This window comes from Pantherophis guttatus, chromosome 5, assembly GCF_059756535.1.
Source record: "Pantherophis guttatus breed Tessera chromosome 5, ASM5975653v1, whole genome shotgun sequence".
NCBI lineage: Eukaryota > Metazoa > Chordata > Lepidosauria > Squamata > Colubridae > Pantherophis > Pantherophis guttatus.
Window position 1 is genome coordinate 91,407,674 of NC_142067.1, and position 22,476 is coordinate 91,430,149.

The window sequence follows — 22,476 nt, forward strand, 5'->3', positions numbered from 1 at the left end:
TGCACGTGCATGCACACCATAGGCACTACCACGCAGCGCTGAAAAAGGAGGCTTAAGAAGACTTTTTTAACGTAAGTAGAACAGTGAGGGGGTGTAACAGCTGTGCCGTGTGATTTAGATTCACTAGAAAGCAGGATTTCCTGCTTTCTAGCGAATATAAATCGTGCGGCACAGCTGATCATCGGAAATACTGGTTTGTCCGAACTGGTAGCATTTTTTTATTACTGGTTCACCAGAACTGGTACCTTTTATGGCCTCATCAGTGGTGAAATCCTTCACGGATTGCTATTGGCCATCTATAGAATAACAAAGTTGAAGGAATCAACCTTGACCATCCAAAATTAAATATGTGAACTCTTTGCATATGTGTATTTGTGTTTGATGAGTTTGGTGATTTTGATGTGCATCAATCCAGATGACAAATTTTATCACTTTCTTGAAAGACTACCCATGGGAAGATTTTCAAAAGTCATGCATATATTCCATAGAATTAAAAACAATTTACTGTTTTGAAGGAGAAAATGACTGAGGCACTTGAAGGGGTGTCAAGTCAAAATTCAAGTAAAAATAAGCAAATGCCAGTCAAAATGAGCAAGAAAATGGTAAACACTTATCTATTCCAGATGGGTTCAAATAACCTGGATCAGGTAACAGCAACAGGTAACAGTAACAGAGTTGGAAGGTACCTTGGAGGTCATCTAGTCCAACCCCCTGCTCACGCAGGAGACCTATACTAGGGATTTGAACCGCCAAACTGCTGACTTTTCTGATCAACAAGCTCAGTGTCTTAGCCCCTGAGCCACCTAGCCAGGCTATATACCAGGATCAGATGGATTACATCTCAAGATTCTGAAGGAACTGGCAAATGTGATGTTAGAATCTCTGAACTATATCTTTCAAAAATCCTGGAACATAGGGGAACAACCAGATACCTGGGAAATAGCTGATGTGGTTCCCATCTTCAAAAAAGGGGGGGAAATGGATCCAGGAAACTACAAATCTATCAGCCTGACATCAATATCAGGAAGACTCTGGAAAAGATAATCTGCAAACACTTGGCAAGCAAAGTCATAACCAGAAGCCAACATGTCAAAAAAATATCCCAGAAAAATCTTATTGCATTCTTTGACAATATGATAAAATTAGTGGACCAGCAAAATGCTGTAGATATAATTTTCTTGGACTTCAGTAAGGAATTTGATAAAGTAGACCACAACCTACTACTTGATAAGATAGAAAAATGTGGTTTAGACAGCATTTCTCCCTACTTGATGCATTTGTAACTGGCTAACTAACCACACTCAACATGTAATCCTTAATGGAACTGCATCTACATGGAGGGAAGTATGCAGTGTGGTATCTGAAGGCTCTGTCTTAGGTCCAGTACTCTTAAATATCTTCATAAATGATTTAAACAATGGGATAGAAGGATACTCATCAAATTTGCAGATGACACCAAGCTGGCAGGAATAGCTAACAGTCCAGAAGATAGGTTCAAGATACAGAAGGATCTTTACAGACTTGAACACCAGGCCCTAGCTAACAAAATGAAATTTGTTAAGAAAAGTAAGATTCTACATTTAGGCAAGACAAACTAAATGCACAGGTATAGAATAGGTGACACCAGCCTAAATAGTAGTAACTGTGAAAAGAATCTTGGAGTCCTACTGGACCATGGGTGTCAAACTCACGATATCATGTTGCCATCACATGACGTTTTGCAATGTTTTTCCCATTCGCGGAGCTGGGGTGGGCGTGGCCTGCACATGACGCATCCAGCCTGCAGGCCGCCAGTTTAATACTCCTATACTGGACTATTACTTAAATATAACCCAGCAGTCAGCTGCAGCTGCCAAAAAAGCCAACACAGTCCTAGGCTGTGTTAACAGAAGGATAGAATTAAAATGACAGTATTAGTATCACTTTATAAGGTTTTGGTAAGATCACACTTAGAATAATGTATCGGGTTTTGGTCATCATGACATAAAAAAAGATGTTAAGACTCTAGAAAGAGGGCAGAGAAGAGCAACAAAGATGATTAGGGGACTGGCGGCTAAAACATATGGAAAATAGTTGCAGGAATTGGGTATGTCTACTTTGACAAAAAGAAGGACTGGGGTGACATGGTAGCAGTGTTCCAGTTTGAGCGGCTGCCAGCACCTGAAGGCAGGACAAGAAGCAATGGATGGAAACTTATCAAGGAAAGGACCAACCTAGAAATAAGGAGAAATTTCATGACACTTAGAACAATTAATCAGTGGAATGGTTTGCCTCCAGAATTGGGGGTGCTCCAACACTGGAGATTTCTAAGAAGGAATTGGATGATCATTTGCTTGAAATGATTTAAGGGGATTGGATTAGAAGCCAGTTCCTTTCAACTCTGTAATTCTGTTATTCTATCATTCTTTCACTCTTTGACTACTGAATCAGGGGTGGGTTCTAATTTTTTTTACTATCGGTTCTGTGGGCGTGGCTTATTTTGTGGGTGTGGCTTGGAAGTCATGTGACTAGGTGGACGTGGCTAGCTGGTCAGAGTCATTTCTGGAAGGTCCTCGCACTTACGACTAGTCCTCGCACTTACGACCTGACTCATTTGTTTGCTTTTAACACTGATCAGCTGTAGGACGGCCCTTTGAAGCCCCGCGGCAAGAGTTTAAACAGTTTTTTTCCCTCTAGTCATCAGCTGGGACTCAGGAGGCAGCAATAGATTGGGGATGGGACCAAATAAAAGGTAAGAATAACGTGCGAGGGTGGGGGGGTGGGAGGGCGGGGAAGAGAACCGGTTCGATGATGTTATATCATCACCGCTACCGGCTTGGCCGAACTGGACCGAACCAGGAGGAACCCACCACTGTACTGAATTAACGTGCAATATTGCCTTTGTGTAACCTGTGATTCTTCCTGATAGATCAGTTTGGTTTAGGGAAGTAGTTGTGAGGTGCTAGGATTTGCAATGTATTTATGAAATGCAGAGTAGACAAAAGAATCTTAGCTCCAAAGAAAAGTTGCCAGATGTAATTTAGCAAAATAAGTTAAAGATCAACACAAGCCCACTATTGTCATAAAGATAGGAAAGAAACAACCAGTGCATACAAAAGAAGGTTGAAATAGTTCGGTACTCTTCTAGAAATTGTCTTTATCTAAATAAAGATCACTCATGAAAGTAAGGGTAGGAGAACATTTAGGAACTGTTCCCATTTTGGTTTACTCAGTAAACAAATGCTTCTGTTAGAACGTAAGAAGTGCTTTCTCAGCCATAGAAACTTTTATGTTTTATCAAATCTTTGATCTGTCTAGCTGGCATCATCAGCATAGTGCAGCAAAGTACCTCAAGGCTTTAGGCAGGACTTTTCCAGTTCTATCCAAAATGCTAAGGAATGAACCTGGGAAGTTCTACTTCACACTGTCTGTGACTAATGATTGTTCCTTCTTTTCTGTGACCCATTGAACTATGGTTCTATGCAGTTATTTTCTTCCAAAAGCACTTAACAACTGATTTTCAGGCTTTTGCCTAATGTGGACAATTGATGCTCAATTATATTGAAATATGAGACATATTGGAGAAGTGTAGAATTTAATAAATGAAGCAGCAAGGGTTCCTTCTGGAGATGGTTCATTTTGGAAGACTCAGAATTCTAGTTCAGTATCTGGAAAAAGTAAGCTAACCAAAACTTATCTATCCCCAGAAAGGTGAAGCACTTTTGGCCATACATTAAGCCTTATAACCTCTTTTTGTGGGAAGTTAAGATGAGTAATGGCTCAATAGATAGGGACTACAGAAGGGGCACTGGAATTTAGTGGTGGGAAAGTCTTAAGAAACTTCTATATTAAAATTGAATGTTCACAACTGGACTAAAAAAACAGTTCTTAATTATCTTAGGAGAGAAAGTAAGCAAACTAATCTCAATAGCTATTTGCTTCATTCAGTCCCAGATCACTGTTTTTCCCTTTTTTTCTACCTATTAATTCTCATCACCCTGACTACTTCTTTCAGACAAATGTTCTGCTTCCAAACTACATTAAATAAGAGATTGGGATTACATGTCCTACAGCTATATCTCTCCTACTTTATTTATTTATTTATTTATTTATTCAATTTATATACCGCCCTTCTCCTAGTGGACTCAGGGCGGTGCACAGCCAAAACTAAAATACATAACAATACAAAATTTAAAATTAATTAAAAGAATTATATACTTTGGCCCGAATTAAAACAATGTGAATTAAAACCCATTAACAGATTAAAACTAAACAATTAATAACCATTAAAAACTAAAAAAGGGGGCGGGGTTCACGCCATCCCTGCTTGCTGGAAAAGAAGAGTTTTCAGGGCATGGCGAAAGACCCGGAGATCCAATATCCTTCTTATCTCCGGGGGCAAATCGTTCCAGAGGGCGGGAGCTGCCACAGAGAAGGCCCTCCCCCTGGGGGTCACCAGCCAACATTGCCTGGCCGACGGCACCCTGAGGAGTCCCTCTCTGTGGGAGCGTACTGGTCGGTGGGAGGCTATCGGCGGCAGAAGGCGGTCCCGCAAATACCCAGGTCCTATGCCATGGAGCGCTTTAAAGGTGGTAACCAACACCTTGAAGCGTACCCGGAAGACCACTGGAAGCCAATGCAGCTCACACAGGAGAGGTGTCACATGGGAGCGACCCCTCGCTCCCATAATCCCCCGTGTGGCCGCATTCTGCACCAGTTGGAGCCTCCGGGTACTCCTCAAGGGGAGCCCCATGTAGAGAGCATTGCAGTAGTCCAGGTGGGAAGTGACGAGTGCCTGAGTGACTGTGTGTAAGGAATCCCGATCCAGAAAGGGACGCAACTGGCGAATCAGGGGGACCTGATAAAAAGCCCCCCTGGCCACGGCCGTCGTATGCTCTTCTAAAGACAGCCGTGCATCCAGGAGGACGCCCAAGTTGCGAGTCCTATCCGTGGGGGCCAATAACTCGCCCCCAATAGCCAGCGATGGCACCAGCTGGCTATATCGGGACGCCGGAAGCCACAGCCACTCGGTCTTGGAAGGGTTGAGTCGGAGCCTGTTACTCCCCATCCAGATCCGCACGGCCTCCAGGCACTGGGACATCACTTCAAGGGCATCATTGGGATGGCCTGGGGTGGAGATGTACAGCTGCGTATCATCAGCGTACTGATGGAACTCCACCCCAAAGCCACAGATGATCTCACCCAGCGGCTTCACATAAATGTTGAACAGAAGGGGCGAGAGGACCGATCCCTGAGGCACCCCACAAACAAGGTGCCTCGGGGTCGACCTCTGCCCCCCTGCCAACACTGACTGCGACTGGTCAGAGAGATAGGAGGAGAACCACCACAAAACAGTGCTCCCCACTCCCAACCCCTCCAACCGGCGCAGCAGGATACCATGGTCGATGGTACTTCTTTACCAATTATCCTTAGGTAGATATTTTTGCTTGTGTTCTTCTGAACAACCTTACCAAGAAGCTTCCAAAATCTTGGTAAATTATGGAATATTCCTTCATTCTGGAATATCTGCTAACAATTTTTCCTTCACAAAATACTCAGGTAATTATGATTGAATTATCCTCAAGTTTTGAAGACCACAAAGGCTAACTACAGGCTAACTACAGGTACTCTTGTATAAAATGCTTCCGTTCCCGTTACTACCATTGGATTGGAGGTTTGTTTGTTTGTTTGTTGGTTCTATGTATAGGGTAGAAAAAGAGAACATGGAATATGGTTTCTGTAATACTCCAAAGACCTATCATGTGAATTAGGGAAAACATTGAGCTGGAAATGCAGAAATGTTAAATGCTGAAAAATACAAATTGGCAGTCTGCAATCTACAATCATTAAGGTAAACAGATGATGATTTGCATAAAATAAGTATTCACTATTCAGTCAAAATACAGTATATACACTTGATGTTGAAAGGAGCCAATAATGAAAGGAATCAACAAGGAATCAGCCTGGAATCAAATAGATTTGAACAGGACTTCAGAGGTTGATGGTGGCATGGACGCTACTGGAAACTGATATGTCATGAAAATTATCACAATTTAAAAGTTGTGCTAGTGTTGGAAGGCAGCATGCTAATCATAAGAATAAACCTACCTAGTCTTCTTCCTTTGATACAGCTCAAAGAGATCATTGGTCACTTTGAACTATAAATGGTGTCATTGGGAATTTCATCCCTACACACAAGGTGCCTTTTTAACATTCCCCTCTCTGGGATAAAAAGTCAAAATCCTGTATTATACATACAAAAAGCATACCAAGCAGACAGATCTGGTCATTATTCAGGCTACAACTGTAGTCCAAGCAAAAATAATTTTGCAAGTTAAATATTTTAAAAATGTTTATCTTTTCTCCATACTTTTGCCCTTGTCTGCTCTGCGGCAAATTTCTTTTGAAATGGTAAAATGGATTTATTTGCTGGAGTTTCATTTCCCGGTAAAACTCCATGTGGAACACAGAGAGGAAATTAAAGGACCAGAGTCTCTATGTTTCCATTACATCGCTCATCCTTGTTGCAAGAAATACTAATCAGAAAGGAAAAGTTGATTTAGTCAAAGAGAAAAATCAATAATATTGATCAATTATCATATTGTTTGTAAAGAAATTATACATTATAATTTCTTATATAATTATACATTCAGATAGATAAAGATGAAAACTGCTATTTTAAACCATTAATCCGTGCTTGTGAAATTTCTGGATTCTTAATGATTTTAAGGAAATAAATAATAGCTGCAAACTTTATGTTTGTTTAGAGTTGCTGCTAAATAATTATGCTTTGTAGAGCAAGTAAAATATCATTTGTTCCAAAAGTAAGTACACTTTCTTTAAAGGAGTTAACAGCCCAGAATAAACTTATTTCTGGAATGTCTTCTAGCTGAACCAAGTGATTCCAGTGTCCAATACATTATTCATTTCTTTTCTGAACATCTGGATATTAATGGACATTTTTTAAAATATTAATTATTATTGTTCTACAAGATTGATGCCATTAATATTAGCTTTTGAGATGACAGATTAGGATCACTGATTAATCAAGGCTATTAGCAGATAAATATATGTAATTTAACCACTACAGTAATTTCTTTTCCAATAAGATTTACAAATGCAAGTGATTAAGTAATTAGCTTACATCTCCATAAATTACAAATCTTCTGAGCTCTTTTTTAACTTTCTCTTTCACAATTATATTCTTTAATTACTGTAAACTCTTCCTTTATTTTCCTTTTAAAATTTTATATATGTGTGTGCTTAAGAAAAATTCCTTTAAATAATAATCACTCATTTTGGGCATAAAACCATCTGTTTTCTTTCATTCATCATTTCTTGCCAATTTATCCCACTGAAGCTTCAAGCCTTTAAATAAATTCCGTTCTTACTCACTGATTTCCACTATAATTTCTTACTCACAGTCCTAATATGCCTTGTCAGAAGGGATGCAAAATATAGAAAGAAGATGTATAAAAATGTAATAGAAAAACTCTGTGCACCTGATAATATCAAAGCCTTCCTTGCTCACTCAGCCCATCCAAAATCTCTCTCCAGAATCCATTTGTTGCCTATTCCATCAAGCAGGCCTGAGGCATAAAGCAAGCAAGTTTGACTTTTCCCCAAACTTATATTCTTCTATTTGCAGTGTGATTTGACAGTTACTGTTAATTTACTAAATGTAACATGAAAGCTGAGGAAGGCAGCCTACAAAAGGATTTGACTGTTGGCTTGGGGGGGGGGGAGCAAATAATGAGTGAGAATTTCATAAAGAATAGCAAAAGTATATACAAAAAATTACTTTCATGTGTTGGTACAGACTGGGCTTCAGCTGAAAGCTGTGGGAGATCCCCCCATCTACTCCATTTGACCCTTTGAAACTGGGGAAGTTTTCTCTGGTATATGATAAAACCTTTCATAAAGGTCTAATTTTTATCACCAGTCTATTGACATCAAAGTGCTTCAGATTGTCATTCAGAATCTCACCAGGAGTAATTTTAGGTGTAGGACAAATTTATTGCAAATCATTTCCTTGCTGCGTAATAAATTCAATGAAAAATAAGAAGATCGGCCATTGTTACAACTACCTTTTTTTTTCTTTTTGTCCCTGTTTTATGTATGCATATATGCAAGTGTTTACTAGATTGATATTCCACTTTTATTTGGTACAAATCAAGACTTGCATGCATAATATTCCCTCCCCTCCTAATTGCTTACATTGTTCAGCAATTATTGAATATTTCCAGAAATTTATAACATGCATAAAGTTGTCATGGGGTGGGTAGGGAAGGCTCAGCAGAATCAGAATTCATTTTCAATGCAATGTATTTAATTTCAGAAATTTGACTTAAATAAATCTGTATTAATATAGTAATAAAAAATGGATTTCTATAAAATAAAAAGGAGGCTTTCAGAAAATTTTATAAATACTTTACTTTTCAGAGTTTTGGATTGAAGGGTGTGTATCTGAATGCATTTATTTTTTTATAAAATTTTATTTATTGGTTTATTGATTTATTTATCTGCTAACGATAAGGAGAGTCATTATTTTGTGCATGCCTAGTAAATTGGGTAGATATATAATGAAACTATTCAATTTCAATGAATTACAGTCATTAGCCAGTAAAGGAATACAGAAAAAAGAAAAAGAAACAATGCAAACAAATATAGTGTTCTGGCTTATTTTTCACCATGCAACAATAAAATGCAACATATAATACTATTTTAAAAGCATCAATAAAACTAAGTATAAAATACAAATTATTTTATATCTTACATTTAGGTACTTTCCGCAAATCCTATCCAAGGTAGCTAACACTAGAATAAACTATAAATAAAATACTAAAATAGTAATGTAAGGCAAGGTAATATGACATAGTATAATATAATAACGTAGTAGTTTGGTGTGACTCTGAGTTTTAATCCTGCCTCAACCATGAAGCCAGCTGAGCTGAATTTGGACCAATCACTCTCTTTTAGAAATGTCTGTATCAATTCTGCAGATAAAAATTCCTCATGCAGGAATAATTGTTGTCAAGTTGTAACATAGGGCTGTGAAAACTGGACCACCAGAAAAGTTAAACAAAGAAATTGATGCTTTTTAAATTTTTAGGACTATTTTTGACCAGAAGAAGAACAATACAAAGTAAAGTAAAGCAACCTATTGACTTGAAGCACTAATAATGAAACTAAACCCTTGGACCCATGTGAAGGCAAGAGTCATTGAATAAGACTTCAACGCTTGGAAAAAAATCAGACTCCAACAGAAAACCTGGTCATCTGTCTGGTTGTCTTCTACAGATCCCTCTCTTAGAAGAAAGTATTGGAATCTGCCATACATCAATCCTGTCATCACATATTTAATTTTGAGAATTGGTATTCCTTCCCTCCCCTTCCACAGTTTATCATCATGGTCAAGGCAAAAATTATGTAAATTATATAATTAGTAAAATAAATCAATAGTATTTTATAGGTAAAGGTAGAGGTTCCCCTTGCACATATGTGCTAGTCATTCCCAATTCTAGGAGGCGGTGCTCATCTCCGTTTCAAATTCGAAGAGCCAGCCCTGTCCGAAGATGTCTCCGTTGTCATGTGGCCGGCATGACTAAATGCCAAAGGCACATGGAACACTGTTACCTTCCCATCAAAGGTGGTCCCTACTTTTCTACTTGCATTTTTTACGTGTTTTTAAACTGTTAGGTTGGCAGAAGCTGGGACAAGTAACGGGTGCTCTCCCTGTTATGCGGCACTAGGGATTCGAACCGCTGAACTGCTGACCTTTTGATTGACAAGCTCAATATCTTAGCCACTGAGCTACCGTGTCCCTTAGTATTATATAGCCACTGGTATATAAAGGCTTTGGGGCCCAATGGCTCAGTGGTTAAAGATGCTGAGCTTATCACCTGGAAAGCTGATAGCATAGGTTCAAGACCTGAACACTGCTCCCATTCCTGACCCAGTTCCTCCTTACCTAGCAGTTCAAAATCTTGCAAATGTGAGTAGTTTAATAGGTACTACTTTGGTGGTAAGGTAACAGCATTCCATGTGCCTTTGGCATATAGTCATGCTGACCACATGACCACAGAAAATATCTTCGGACAAGAATGGCTCCCTCGGCTGAGAAATGGAGATGAGCATCTGGCCATAGAGTCAGACACAACTGGACAGAGAAACTTTTAGCTTTGTATAAATGCTACAGATACTATAATAATAATATATATATGTATGTTTAGTGAGTGCAAGTCATTATTATCTGACGACGGGAACTGTAGATAAAATCTAAGTGCTCTGGAAAATTAGCTATCAATGGAATTAATGAATACAAATGTCTTTATAGAAAAGAATATAAAAATATAAAAGAAAATGGGGTATAATTTTAATAACATTAAAATTTTGCACAAAGAGAGCCACACTTAGTATATAATCTTATATTTCCTTTAGAATATAGCCATACAAAATGTGCTAACATCATAGATCTTCTATATTTAAATATTTTGATTTGAGTTAAATATCTGGCACAGATACTCACAGACACTAATGGGCTAACCTGCTAAATAAATTACTTCTGCAAACAGATGTACACATTTTGTTCCTCAATATTTAAAAATGTCTGCCTTAGCTCTGACTTCACTTGGCCAAATCCCAAAGCTACAAGAACTGCTTGAGAATACCAATAATGATTCATCTTTTCAAAATTGATCCTTTCCATTTGGTAATAAAGTATTTAGGTTAGATCAAAGAGACAAATCCAGAAGAAGCAAAGTATAATTTGGGATATTACACCACATCACAGTTTTGATTTTAATTATACCAGCTTCTTGACCAAATATCACATTTGGAGCACAATGGGGTATTTGTAGTTTGTTACTCAAAAACGTGGATTATAGAAACTCCAAAATCATGGTGTGATTGTAGGTCTCCAAATGCCATAAAGCAATGGCATTTGAGCTTTATTTATGGTTTAATTGCTGCCAGGATCATAAACCTCTGGGTTAAAAAAATATCTTGCATGGCCAGATTTAATTTCTGAGCACTTTGCAGCACATATTCTAAAATTGCTCTTTGACAGGCATGAAAAATATTTACCTATTCAGCCTCCAGATAATGGACTTTAGGGTACTTTGCAAAGATAAGCATTTTGGTCCTATTTAATCCCAATACTTTGTGTGGAAAGGACAGGCAGAAATAAGCCCACTTCTTTCAGTTCTGCAAACCCATTTCAGTCAAACCCGGAGAAGCAAAACTTTCACCAAATAATAAATTAACTTCTACGTCTCCCTCCAGGATCATTAATGAATATAACTGAAAAAATACATCTCCTCTGTGGAGACTTGATTAACTTGTAAGATGCTACACCCTATCCCAAATCAAAATAAACCCACCAAAGTCCACGTTTTCTCTGTATCCTAAGGACCAAATATAATCCTCAATGATAGAAGCAGGAGGAACAAGATTGGATTTTTCCCACAGTATCAAGTCTCTGCACCTGCTTAAAGCAATGTGTTTCATTTTTCCTGATGTCTGTGAAGTGGGACTCTTCAGAAACAGGAACTTTTGGGGTAGAAGAACAACAAAGGTAGTCAAAAGAAGCAAACAGAACAAAACAAAACAAAACAAAACAGGTGAAAGACTTTTAAGGCTGCCATTGTCTTTTTAGTTGCTATGGTAAAAGTTCAAATTAATGTATTTTATGTAAAACAGATTCAGGTATCTATAAAAACCAGAATAAATTTATTCCTTTTGCTATATGATAGAGAGGGCTATAAAATGCTTTTCAGATATTGTGTGATTCCAGTCCAAATCTGATTACATTTTATGTCACAGATCTGCAATTTCTCTTGTTTCCCTGGCAACCAGTGTAAATGCACTCCCTCCCTCAACTGCTCCGCCCCTCCTGCTGCTGATGTCAGACACAAAACGAACTCAGCTCCTAACCTGTCAAAGGAGCTGGATGCTCCGTTTGATCATACACTTCCTTGGTCCCGCAAAGACTACTCGTTTGGTGATCAGAGAGCAGTCTTAATTTAGTTGGCTAGCAAAATAGTAGCAAGAGAAACAAGGATATCTTTTTTGGGGGGGGAGGGGCTATAGAACTGATAAAGTCTAAGCTGCTGGCATCAAGCATGTAAACTGCAGAGAATCTCATACAATTAGCATCTATTAGTGTATCATTAAAGAGAGTTTTGTTGAATTAGAGCAAATATTTGATAGGTCGCGTGATCTATTTGTCCCAAGCTGTCCAAAGATCAACCTGGCTGATTCATTCTTTTTCTTCTTCTTTTTAAAATTTTACTTAATAGTAATTACAGAATGATAGAATTAAGACCAAGGCCACCGTGCATGGAGTGGAAAAATTGAAAAGAAATTGGCTTCCCCCCTACCTTTTTAAAGAAAATTTTGTATTTCTGGATATGACTTTTCTTTAAAAAAAAAAAAAAGCTTTATTGTCACCAACTTTTTTTTAATGCACCCACAGTGGAATGGTAATAATGTAAGAATTTCCATGCACATAGGAATCCCAGTCGAGGCTAAGCTAACATGCAATTAATTAAAGCAAAACAATAAGGCAGAGTGATATGAATTTTTCATTTGATCAATTTAGCCTTAAGGAAAGAACATGAGCAAGATCTGATCTTGCTGTCCCTCCTCACCATTGCTCCATACCATCTGATTTTATGAAGCAAAATGTTCAAGAAAGAAGCTTTCTCGAGTTTGGAAAAATCTCGAGTGAATAGAAGAGACGGCAATTTTTCCCTAATTCCTATTCCTGCATCCAAAGCATTCTGATTTCAGAAACAAAGGAAGTGCTACAAGTAAGTCAACCCTGTTATTATTTTTCAAAATCTGCCTCTATATTGACGGAATGAAGGACATTTGTGGATCCAATTCAATGTATTATATAATTAAATAATGGATATAGTAGGCCTATCTCAGGTTTGATATTTAGTTGGCTAGCAAAATAGCCAACCATCTCATATAAGGAGCAGCAGTAAAGATTGTCATGAACTTTAGAAGTTCTTGTTGCATACCGCTGAGGGACAGATCTGAGAAACAGCAGAGAAATTCACTACCTTCTTAAGGAGAGACAAAATAAGCATTTTGGACAACTAAACTGGAGAGGAAGGAGCAGCTGAGATACTCAGTAAGACTTCAGAGGAATTGCCGTAAACATAGATAGGAAAAGCAACAACTCTGATTTTTTTAAAGAAAAAATAGGATAGGTGGGCGGGCTTTTTTAGATAGGTTCAGATGGTTAACCCTTTTTTATATTTTTTATAAAAATATACTTTTGTTATAATTTGTCCTAGGTAAAATTTGATGGAACACGACTTTACTTAGAGTCAATCTACAAGTACCAGTACTTCAAATACTGTAACATTTAATAGCACACACAAACATATTCTGAAAAAAAAGAAAAACAAAGAAAACTATAAGATGGTCAAGATGGAGATGGCAAGGAGAGAGCATTCAAAAAGATTTCTTCACCTAGAGTCTGTTTAGCCTAAGGCTGGCCCTGGCAGCACAAATAGTAAAATCTGAATAATTGTTGTAACAAGCATATATATATATTTGGATAACCAGGACATTATTTAAACAGCAGAAGAGCTTTAAATATATGAGTCCTTAACTTGCTTTTTTAAAAAAATCATAACATTTTATGAAATTTGTGCCAATATTAAATGTCTCCAGAGGAATAGGGCTTAATTTAGCATAGGTAGTCCTCAATTTACAACAGTTCATTTAGTGACCATTCAAAGTGACAACGGCACTGAAAAAAGTGACTATGACTGTCTTCACACTTACAACCATCATGGCTGCCCCAAAGTCACATGATCAAAATTCAGATGCTTGGCAACTGGTTCATATTTATGACAGTTGTCGTCATGTGATCACCTTTTGTGACCTTCTGACAAGCAAATGGAGAAACAAAATTCACTTAACAACTGTGTTACTAATTTAATAACTGCAGCAATTCACTTAACAATTGTGACAAGAAAGGTCATAAAATGGGGCAAAATTCATTTAACAAGAGAAATTTTGGCCTCAATTGTAGTTGTAAGTAGAGGACTACCTGTAATCAAAATGTTAACGACAAACAATACACTTATATTTCTTTAATCCTGATTTGCTATCAAGTTTTTTTCTTTCATCATAAATTTTTGTTTACCTTGAAATGTTTACAGATGTTTTTCTTTTATTGTTGTAATAATGTACAAGTGTACATTATTTACAACATTCATTTAATGATCGTTAGAAGTTAAAACAGCACTGAAAAAATTGACTTACGTTATGACCAGTTTTCACCAGTTTTCACATTTACGAAATTGCAGCATCCCCATAGTCACATGATCAAAATTCAGACGCTTGGCAATGTATTTATGACGGCTGCAGCGTCCCAGGATCATGCGATTCCCATTTGTAACCTTCCCAGCTGGCTTCTGTTAAGCAAAGTCAAGGGAGAAAGCCAGATTCGCTTAATAACCACATAGTTCATTTAATAACTGCAATAATTTGCTTAACAACTGTGGCAAAAAAACTCACTTGCTCACAACTCCCTTGCTTAACAATGGACATTAAACGAGGACTACCTGTATTGGGATATTATTCTTTTTTTCTTTTCATTTACAAATTGGTTTTTCTTCCAGGTAGAAAAAATATAACTAACTGTTGATTCCCTACTGCCCAACTAAATATAGGCATATTTTTTCAAAGATTACTAACATTGACTTTTTGAATAATAAAAGTATTGTGAAAATTTCCACAATTGGTATAATCTATAATAAAGCAACAAACCAAAGTTGTAATAAGCCTGTTGAATAACATTTAAGAACTATAAGCTGACTCAGCTACTGATAGAATATGATTTTAGTGAAATTCTTCATAGTGAAATATATTTTGACATCTGTTTCCTATAAAATCAAATCCCAATACTATGGGATTTCTAATCCCACAAAACTGTCATTACACACACTACATTAAGTTATTGTTTTTTGTTTTATTAATTAATCCACAAAGTTGATTCAACATGCTAGGCCATAAATCTTGGTTTACCAACCACAATGGCTGATCAGACACCAAAACTCAGTGAACATTACAGTTTAACTTGAAGAATGAATTCAGTAATTGGAGTTTATATTGCATATGGTTTTGTAATAAATAATATGCATACAGTACAAGGTATAGAATCACATGTAAAATTAATTTTTATGGAATTCTCATGGGTCCAACACAGATCCATTTAACAGAACAGATTTTTTCCCCATCATGTAAACGAATGCATTGGATAAATATATTTTTTCCCTTCACAGAAACCTTTATCAAAGCAGCTCAGACTGAACTGCGTACTCCTTTCAATAAAGGCTTTTGAATTACAAAAGGCTACTAATACCTTATTACTTTCTGTGACTGTTTATTGTGAATATACCTGCTATATGATGAGCAATTATAAGAGGAAAATTGGTGCCATAAAGTTATGATGAAGAAAACAAAGTGAGTGCAGAAGAGTATAGCAAAAAAATTCTATGTCAGACGACTCATAGTTTTCTTTTAACTGAATGCCTTTAGGTTCCCCATCCCCCATCAATTGGGATTCAGAAGTTACTTGGTACTATCCGACTTCTAATATTAAAAATTCTGTCTCATAAAAAGTGGATCTAACAGGCATCAAAGAACTTGCATTCCACTGCGATTTAGATTGTAAAAAATGTAAAAGTGAAGATGTGCACAAACCTTAATATTCTCAATAAGACTTTCCATCTTGCACGCTTTTATCTGATAACAACTTTTGCCTGTCAGCAGTGTTCATATTGACACAAAAATGCATTTGGATTTCATGGTGTTTAAAGTCTTTTTGATGAATTGATTATATTGATTTGATTAGATACCTTCAGAAATAGCGCCATATACAAATATATGTTGCAGTAAACATCAGGAAGTCTTTTCTAATAATAACTGATTCTTTGTATGTTTCTACTGTACATTTTTGAGACAGATTAGATTTTTCAGAAAGTTGTAATGGTTCTAGGTATACCACTCATCTCCCTTAGTCCCTTTTTTACATGGAAAAAGGGTTCTATTTAATACACATTGCTAATTAGACATACCTTAGCAACAGTTTCTTCCCATCTCTTGGCTCCTCATTTATAGCTGTTAGCTCTTTAAAGCTGCAGAGCCTACATGAGAAACTAATCTGTGTCCAGATTAGTATTTGGGCTAAAGAAGCTGCAGGTTTTATCTGAAATCTCTGGAATCTCATTAGTTAGCCTAGATTTCTGATTGATTTTGTAGAGTACATATAATGTCTCAAAATGTTCAAGCACTAGCTCTCCTTGAATGTGATATATTTAATGATGTAACAGCTATAAACAATCCTACATATAGAGATTAGTGCAATGTGACCATTACACTTGTTTTGAGCCTATTTCTTGATCATGGAACAAGAAAAAATACAATTCTTCAAAATGTCATAAATAAAGAAAATTTTAAGGGAAATTTATGATAAACTTTATGGCAGAAAAATGTAATCTGAGTTTACAATACCTGAGGAATAGTATAGTGCTGTTTATTCTACTAGCAGCATATCTGTTTGCCAAAGGCATAAAACAAATAACATTTCTTCCTTTAATAAATATGATAGGTAGATACAAGTGTGTCGGTCTCCCAAACTATAATTCTTGGCATTGATCATTACTTGTTGAAATAATTTCCTTTCTCCATTTACAGTACATGATCTTATTGTACATAATAATAATAGTAATAGTTCCCCTGCCTTTTCAGAAGCCTACTGGTTATTTATAGCAATAGCAATAGCACTTTTTTAAAAAAAAAAAAAAGATTTATATGCCGCCCTTCTCCGGAGATTCAGGGCGGCCTACAATGCGTTAAGCAATAGCCTTCATATTTTTGTATATTTATACAAAGTCAGCTTATTGCCCCCACAAACTGGCTCCTCAATTTACCTACCTTAGAAAGGATGGAAGGCTGAGTCAACCTTGAGCCTGGTGAGATTCGAACTTACAGTAATTGCAGACAGCTGGTGTTAATCACAATGCTATCAGTCTGCTGAGCCACCAGGCCCTATAACTTAGACTTATATACCGCTTCAACATGCTTTTACAGCCTTCTCTAAGTTTACAGAGTGAGTATATTGCCCCCAACAGTCTGGGTCCTCATTTTACTAATCTAGGAAGGATGGAAAGCTGAGTCAACCTTGAGCCGGTGAGATTTGAACTGCCAAACTGCAGCTAGCAGTCAGCTGAAGTAGCCTGCAGTGCTGCACTCTAACCACTGCGCCACCTCGGCTCAATAATCCACATAGTTGCAGTCAATATTCAGAGTACAATGGTAAAGTGAGTTGCTGACCATTCGTCTCCGCAGAGTAAATTTAATACATTTATCCCCACAGCAGACCGGCCAATAGAAGAAACGGAATCAAAGGCCCTTCATAATCCAAAAGACAGGCAGATTCAGAAGTAACTGCAATATCTCTATTTCTGGTAACATGTAAGTTCAATAAATCTTCAGATATTAGGCCTTCATTCAATATGTAGAAAAGGGAAATATGTAAAGAATAATCTGGATGAAGTTAATCTTCTCTAATTTGCTGCTCTCCAGATACACTGTTATAAAAATAAAAATGCAATAAACTAGAGGGCATCAGGTTTGATACCATGCTGCCTGAAGTTAATAGCACCAATAATTAAATAGAAAGGAAAAGGTGTGCAAAAATGTGAATTGTTAGATTTAAAACAGTAACAATATGTGGTGCAATGGTTAATATCTTGTATTGGAAGTCAGGAGATTTGTTTTTTAATCCATCCCCATCTCAGACTCTCTGGATGACTTTGGACAAGATACCCTCAGCATACTCTATCTCACAAAGTTGTTAAAGTTGTTATAGAATAGAGGTTTATGAACACTGCCATGATTTCCTCAATGAAAGACTGTATATAAATCTAATAAACACATTTTTAAGCTGTGCAGTTTTCTTTTTTTAATTTGTTCATAGTATAGAAAGGGGAGAAAAAAGAAATAAGGATCGTGTTTGCCAACATTCCACATTTTGAGCTGTAGTAGTGGAATGGAATAGTGGAGAGTTAAAGGTATGAAAAAGCTTCAGGGCTGGCCTGACAAGCTGTATTCTCCTGTTAGCCTGTGCTCCATCCTGCCTGACTATTGAATTCAGTGTGATCTTGCCCGCTCCATCATGATTTGTGGCCTATCTAGCAGTCTAAGAAAAATCGTCTACAAATAACATGTAATATTCCAGCTACCCACAAGTGGTAGCAGTGTGATGAAATCCATTTCCTAAGCTTTTCTTTTTCTAGAAATGCTCATTGAAAATAAACTGAAGACATCAACCTCCATTTTCAGAAAGTGACAAATCAATCTATATTTTGAAAAGTTGCATTTTGTCAAATAAGTTATAAATAGTACAAGCACAGAAAAAAATCTTCATTAGGGAAAGTTGTAAGGAAATAAGTATATGAAGATAGTGGCATGTTTTCTATAGCAAAATACAGCTAAAAAACTAAAGTACATAAAACAGGAATATGTACACTTTCTGTGCCATTTATTGTGAAAACACAGGCAAAGTGTGTAGATTCAAGGTATTTTTCAAGAATGGCAAATTCTTGGCTATCAAATTTTGTCATTTTGTTGCCAAGAATATAGAATTATCTTTTGGGGATTTTGTCTTATGTGCCAGAATAACTTGGCTAGGTTGCCTTGACATGAATGTATGGGAAAGAATCATTTGTTGTTCTGCCTCAGGCTACAAAGTACCTTAAATGAGTAGTCCAGCAGGACCAATATTCTCTTCTTTCCTTCCTTCCTTCCTTCCTTCCTTCCTTCCTTCCTTCCTTCCTTCCTTCCTTCCTTCCTTCCTTCCTTCCTCCTTTTTTGTTTCCTTCATTCCCTCCTTCCTCTTTCCCTCCCTCCCTCCCTCCCTCCCTCCTTTTCTTTCTTTCTTTCTTTCTTTCTTTCTTTCTTTCTTTCTTTCTTTCTTTCTTTCTTTCCTCTTTCTCAAAAATACAATCATATTATAAAGTAGTGAAGGATAGTATGCTTCTTGTAGTCACAGTTCTGGAAGGGAAGGTTTTGACTGCTTTTTCCCCCATCTCAACATATTTGTTTCCTCTCTATTTTACAAGTTTTTGGTGGTGCTGAGAAAGCGATCTGGCTATGATCTATTAAGAATCATAATCACAAGCTTGAGTGGCAAAAAATAGGTCTTTGATATAACAACAAAGTACAAATCATACGTGCCTTAGATAGAGGGAAAATGGTAGGCAAATTAAAACTTTAAAATATTAGACACATAAAAGTAGTTGCATTGTTTCAGTAAAATTAAAAGTAAGATGCCTATAATTTTAATATCTATTTTTAATCAATACCATACATTGTTAAGCATTGCTCATTCTCTAATTTGTCTTTAAAATGTTGTTCTGCATCTATATTGGAGTCCTCTTATGATTATAATATACCGGAAGGCAACATTGATTGTCACATTGTATGCTACCTATTGTATCTGCAATATGACATTCATGAAAGGTAATGAATGATCAGAGCAAAGTTTTATTTTACTCAAAATGTATTCTGGTTTATTGTTAGTGTTTGAATAGCATAACAATATTACATGATAGTGGCTAATAAATAATTGTATTTCATCTTTGATTTGCCCCAGTAAGCAGCAATAATTTATTCTGTTTGAATTAAATAATTCAAAACAACTGCTTTTAAAAAGGCCCAGGTTTTGGCAGAAAACCCACAACACTTCATTATTTTAATACAGATGTCAATGTCTTTGTTCTATGAACTTATTCTTCAGAAATATGAATTCAGGCAAGAACTCAGGAGGAGAAAGGAACCATATTTTAAATTTGTTATTGTTATTACTTTTAAAAAATTGAAAATTTACTTATTGGATTGAATTTATATCCTTAAAATCTGCCATTACTAACATTCATTCCCTCCCCACTCCAAGGGTAGGTTACTGCAAAATCCCCATTTCCTCCCCATCAGCTGGGACTCGGGAGGCAGAGAATAGATGGGGCACAGCCAGTCAGAGGTGGTATTTACTGGTTCTCCAAATCATTCAAAATTTCTGCTACTGGTTCTCCAGAACTGGTCAGAACCTGCTGAATACCACCTCTGATTCAGATGTATTAAAATATCTTTCTAGAGATATCACTCTTCCTGCCCTAGGATCCTAGGATCTCATGATAAAGGTTCCAGGTCTTATTTTTTCAAATAATGCAGATCAAAGGAACTTTTTTTTCAAAAAAAATTGTCTATTCATATAGTTTGTAGTTTAGTTATATCGAATGATTAAGTGATCTTCCTAAGACAACACTTCTAAAATATCACTGTGTTTTTTTATTGTATTCATTAACTCTGCCATTGTTATTCTTTCCTCCAGCCTATTCTTAACCATTTCTGAAATTTTAGGCAAATTGTCTTTCTCCAGATATTGTATTAGTATCTTGTCTTCTATTTTATCAGTTTTGTATAATTTCTGATAAAAATCATGAACTATATCTCTTTTCTTTTCAAGTTGGCTATGTAGTATGTCTTCCTCATCCTGTTGTTTTATTATCCAATTCTTCTTTTTTTATTTCTTCAATCTATAGGCTAACCACCTTCCCAGTTTATTGGCATTTTCAAAGAAATTTTGTTTTGTTCTTTTTATTTGTTGTGCCAGTTCCTCCTTTCCTATAAGATTTAATTAGTGTTTAATCAGCTCCATTCTATTTCTTAAATCTATTCTTTGTGGATCTTTTTGTGATTTTAATTCAAGTTCTTTATATCCTTCTTCCAGGGCCTTTTGATTTTGTTTCTTTTTCTTATTTTTCTGTGCCATATAGTTTATAGCTAATCCTCTTATAACTTCTTTGGCAGTATCCCACACATTCTGTTATGTAGTCACTTCCTTTCTATTTTCTTTAAAAAAGAACCCCAATTCCTTCTGCGCATGTGCGAAGATGGCGGCATCCAGCTAGCTCCCGTCTGATGATGGGACTATTTTGGCCTTTTTCAGGGGTGTAGGGGCCGTTAATACTTTTTGCGGCCCCAACCCCAGTGAGGAGAACCCCCACCCAACCTGGGGAGGGCTTTATGCCCCCCGGAACATCTCAGCTGGAGCTGGGAAGCCGGCAGTCGATGGGGCCATGCGGAGCGCTGCTGCGGAGCACCATGGAGATAAGGGCGGCGGCGGTGAGGGAGGCGACGCCTTAACTCGGCTGCAGCGACTTTCCTGGCTGCAGCTTGATGCCAACAGAGACAAGGGGTTTGGAGGGGGATGGCGACTCTGGGGCAACGCGAGGAGTCGTGGGGCGATGTCTGCCCCCCCCATTTGAAGCGGCGTTAGCTGATATGTTAGGGAGGAATGAGGAGGTGAGGGCGGCCAGGACTTATACATCGGTGGAGGAGGATGTTATCCTCCTCTGGGGATATTATTCCCCCCTCTCCCTGCCTCACCCTCCCCCCTCCATTTGCGGGATGGGTTTACGAACTGCTACGCAGGACCTCTTCCCATGTTCCAATTTATACCTCTCGCCGGAAGGAGAGACCAAGCACTACTATGGGGGAGCTGAGGGACTTTTTATACCCAACGGAGGAGACAGAACATCATCCCTGGTGTAACCATCTCTAGGGAGACTAACCATCGTGAGAGGATGGTTTGGATATGGCCCTCCGTTGGGTGAAAGAAAAACATCAAAGGACATTGGACCTTCTCCCTGTCGTGAGAGGACAGTGGAGTCCAGCTCTACGATGGACATTTGTGATCTTGTGCACGGTTATCTCTCTGGACTATGGAGGAACCCTGAACTGGCCCTCCTTTCCCGTCCTTGGTTCAGATGATGCTTTTAAAAGCCGACCTTCTAGCGCTGTGAGACTCCTCCCTCTCGCAGGCCTGACCCTCCACGTTATCGAGGGCCTATCTTGATGACGGGCTTTGGAACCCCAAGAGATGGCATGCAGCGAAGAGGGGGTTGAGGGGTTTTTTATTGGGATTTTTAAGGAAAATTTTAAGGGGACCCGGGAGGAGGGGAGGGGGTTGTAGAGATGACCTGGGGGAGTTCATATAGCCACTGGGCGGGATGATGGGTCGCTTGGGCGCAGCAGAGGGATCACGGAAGGAAATTTGTCTGGGGAACAACGAGGTGTTGGGAAGGGCAGTGCAATTGAAATAGTGAGTGGGAGGGGCAGATACGACGGGCGCAGTGGACCATATCATGTTCTGGGGGTGCGCATACGCTGTCTACGCACTCTGACCCCCAATGCGCCACTCAGGTCCTGGGTTGCACAGAGCCTCAGGCCCTGGGTCCATGGCTGATGTTATGTAATGCCAGGTCTGTTGTTAACAAAGCCCCCCTCATTTGTGATCTTATTTTGGAGGGGGGTGCAGACCTGGCAGGTATTTACGGCATGGGAGTAAAAAATGTGACAAAACCTGGGAGATGCTTGTGTTGATACTGGGATGATCTTTAACTTGGC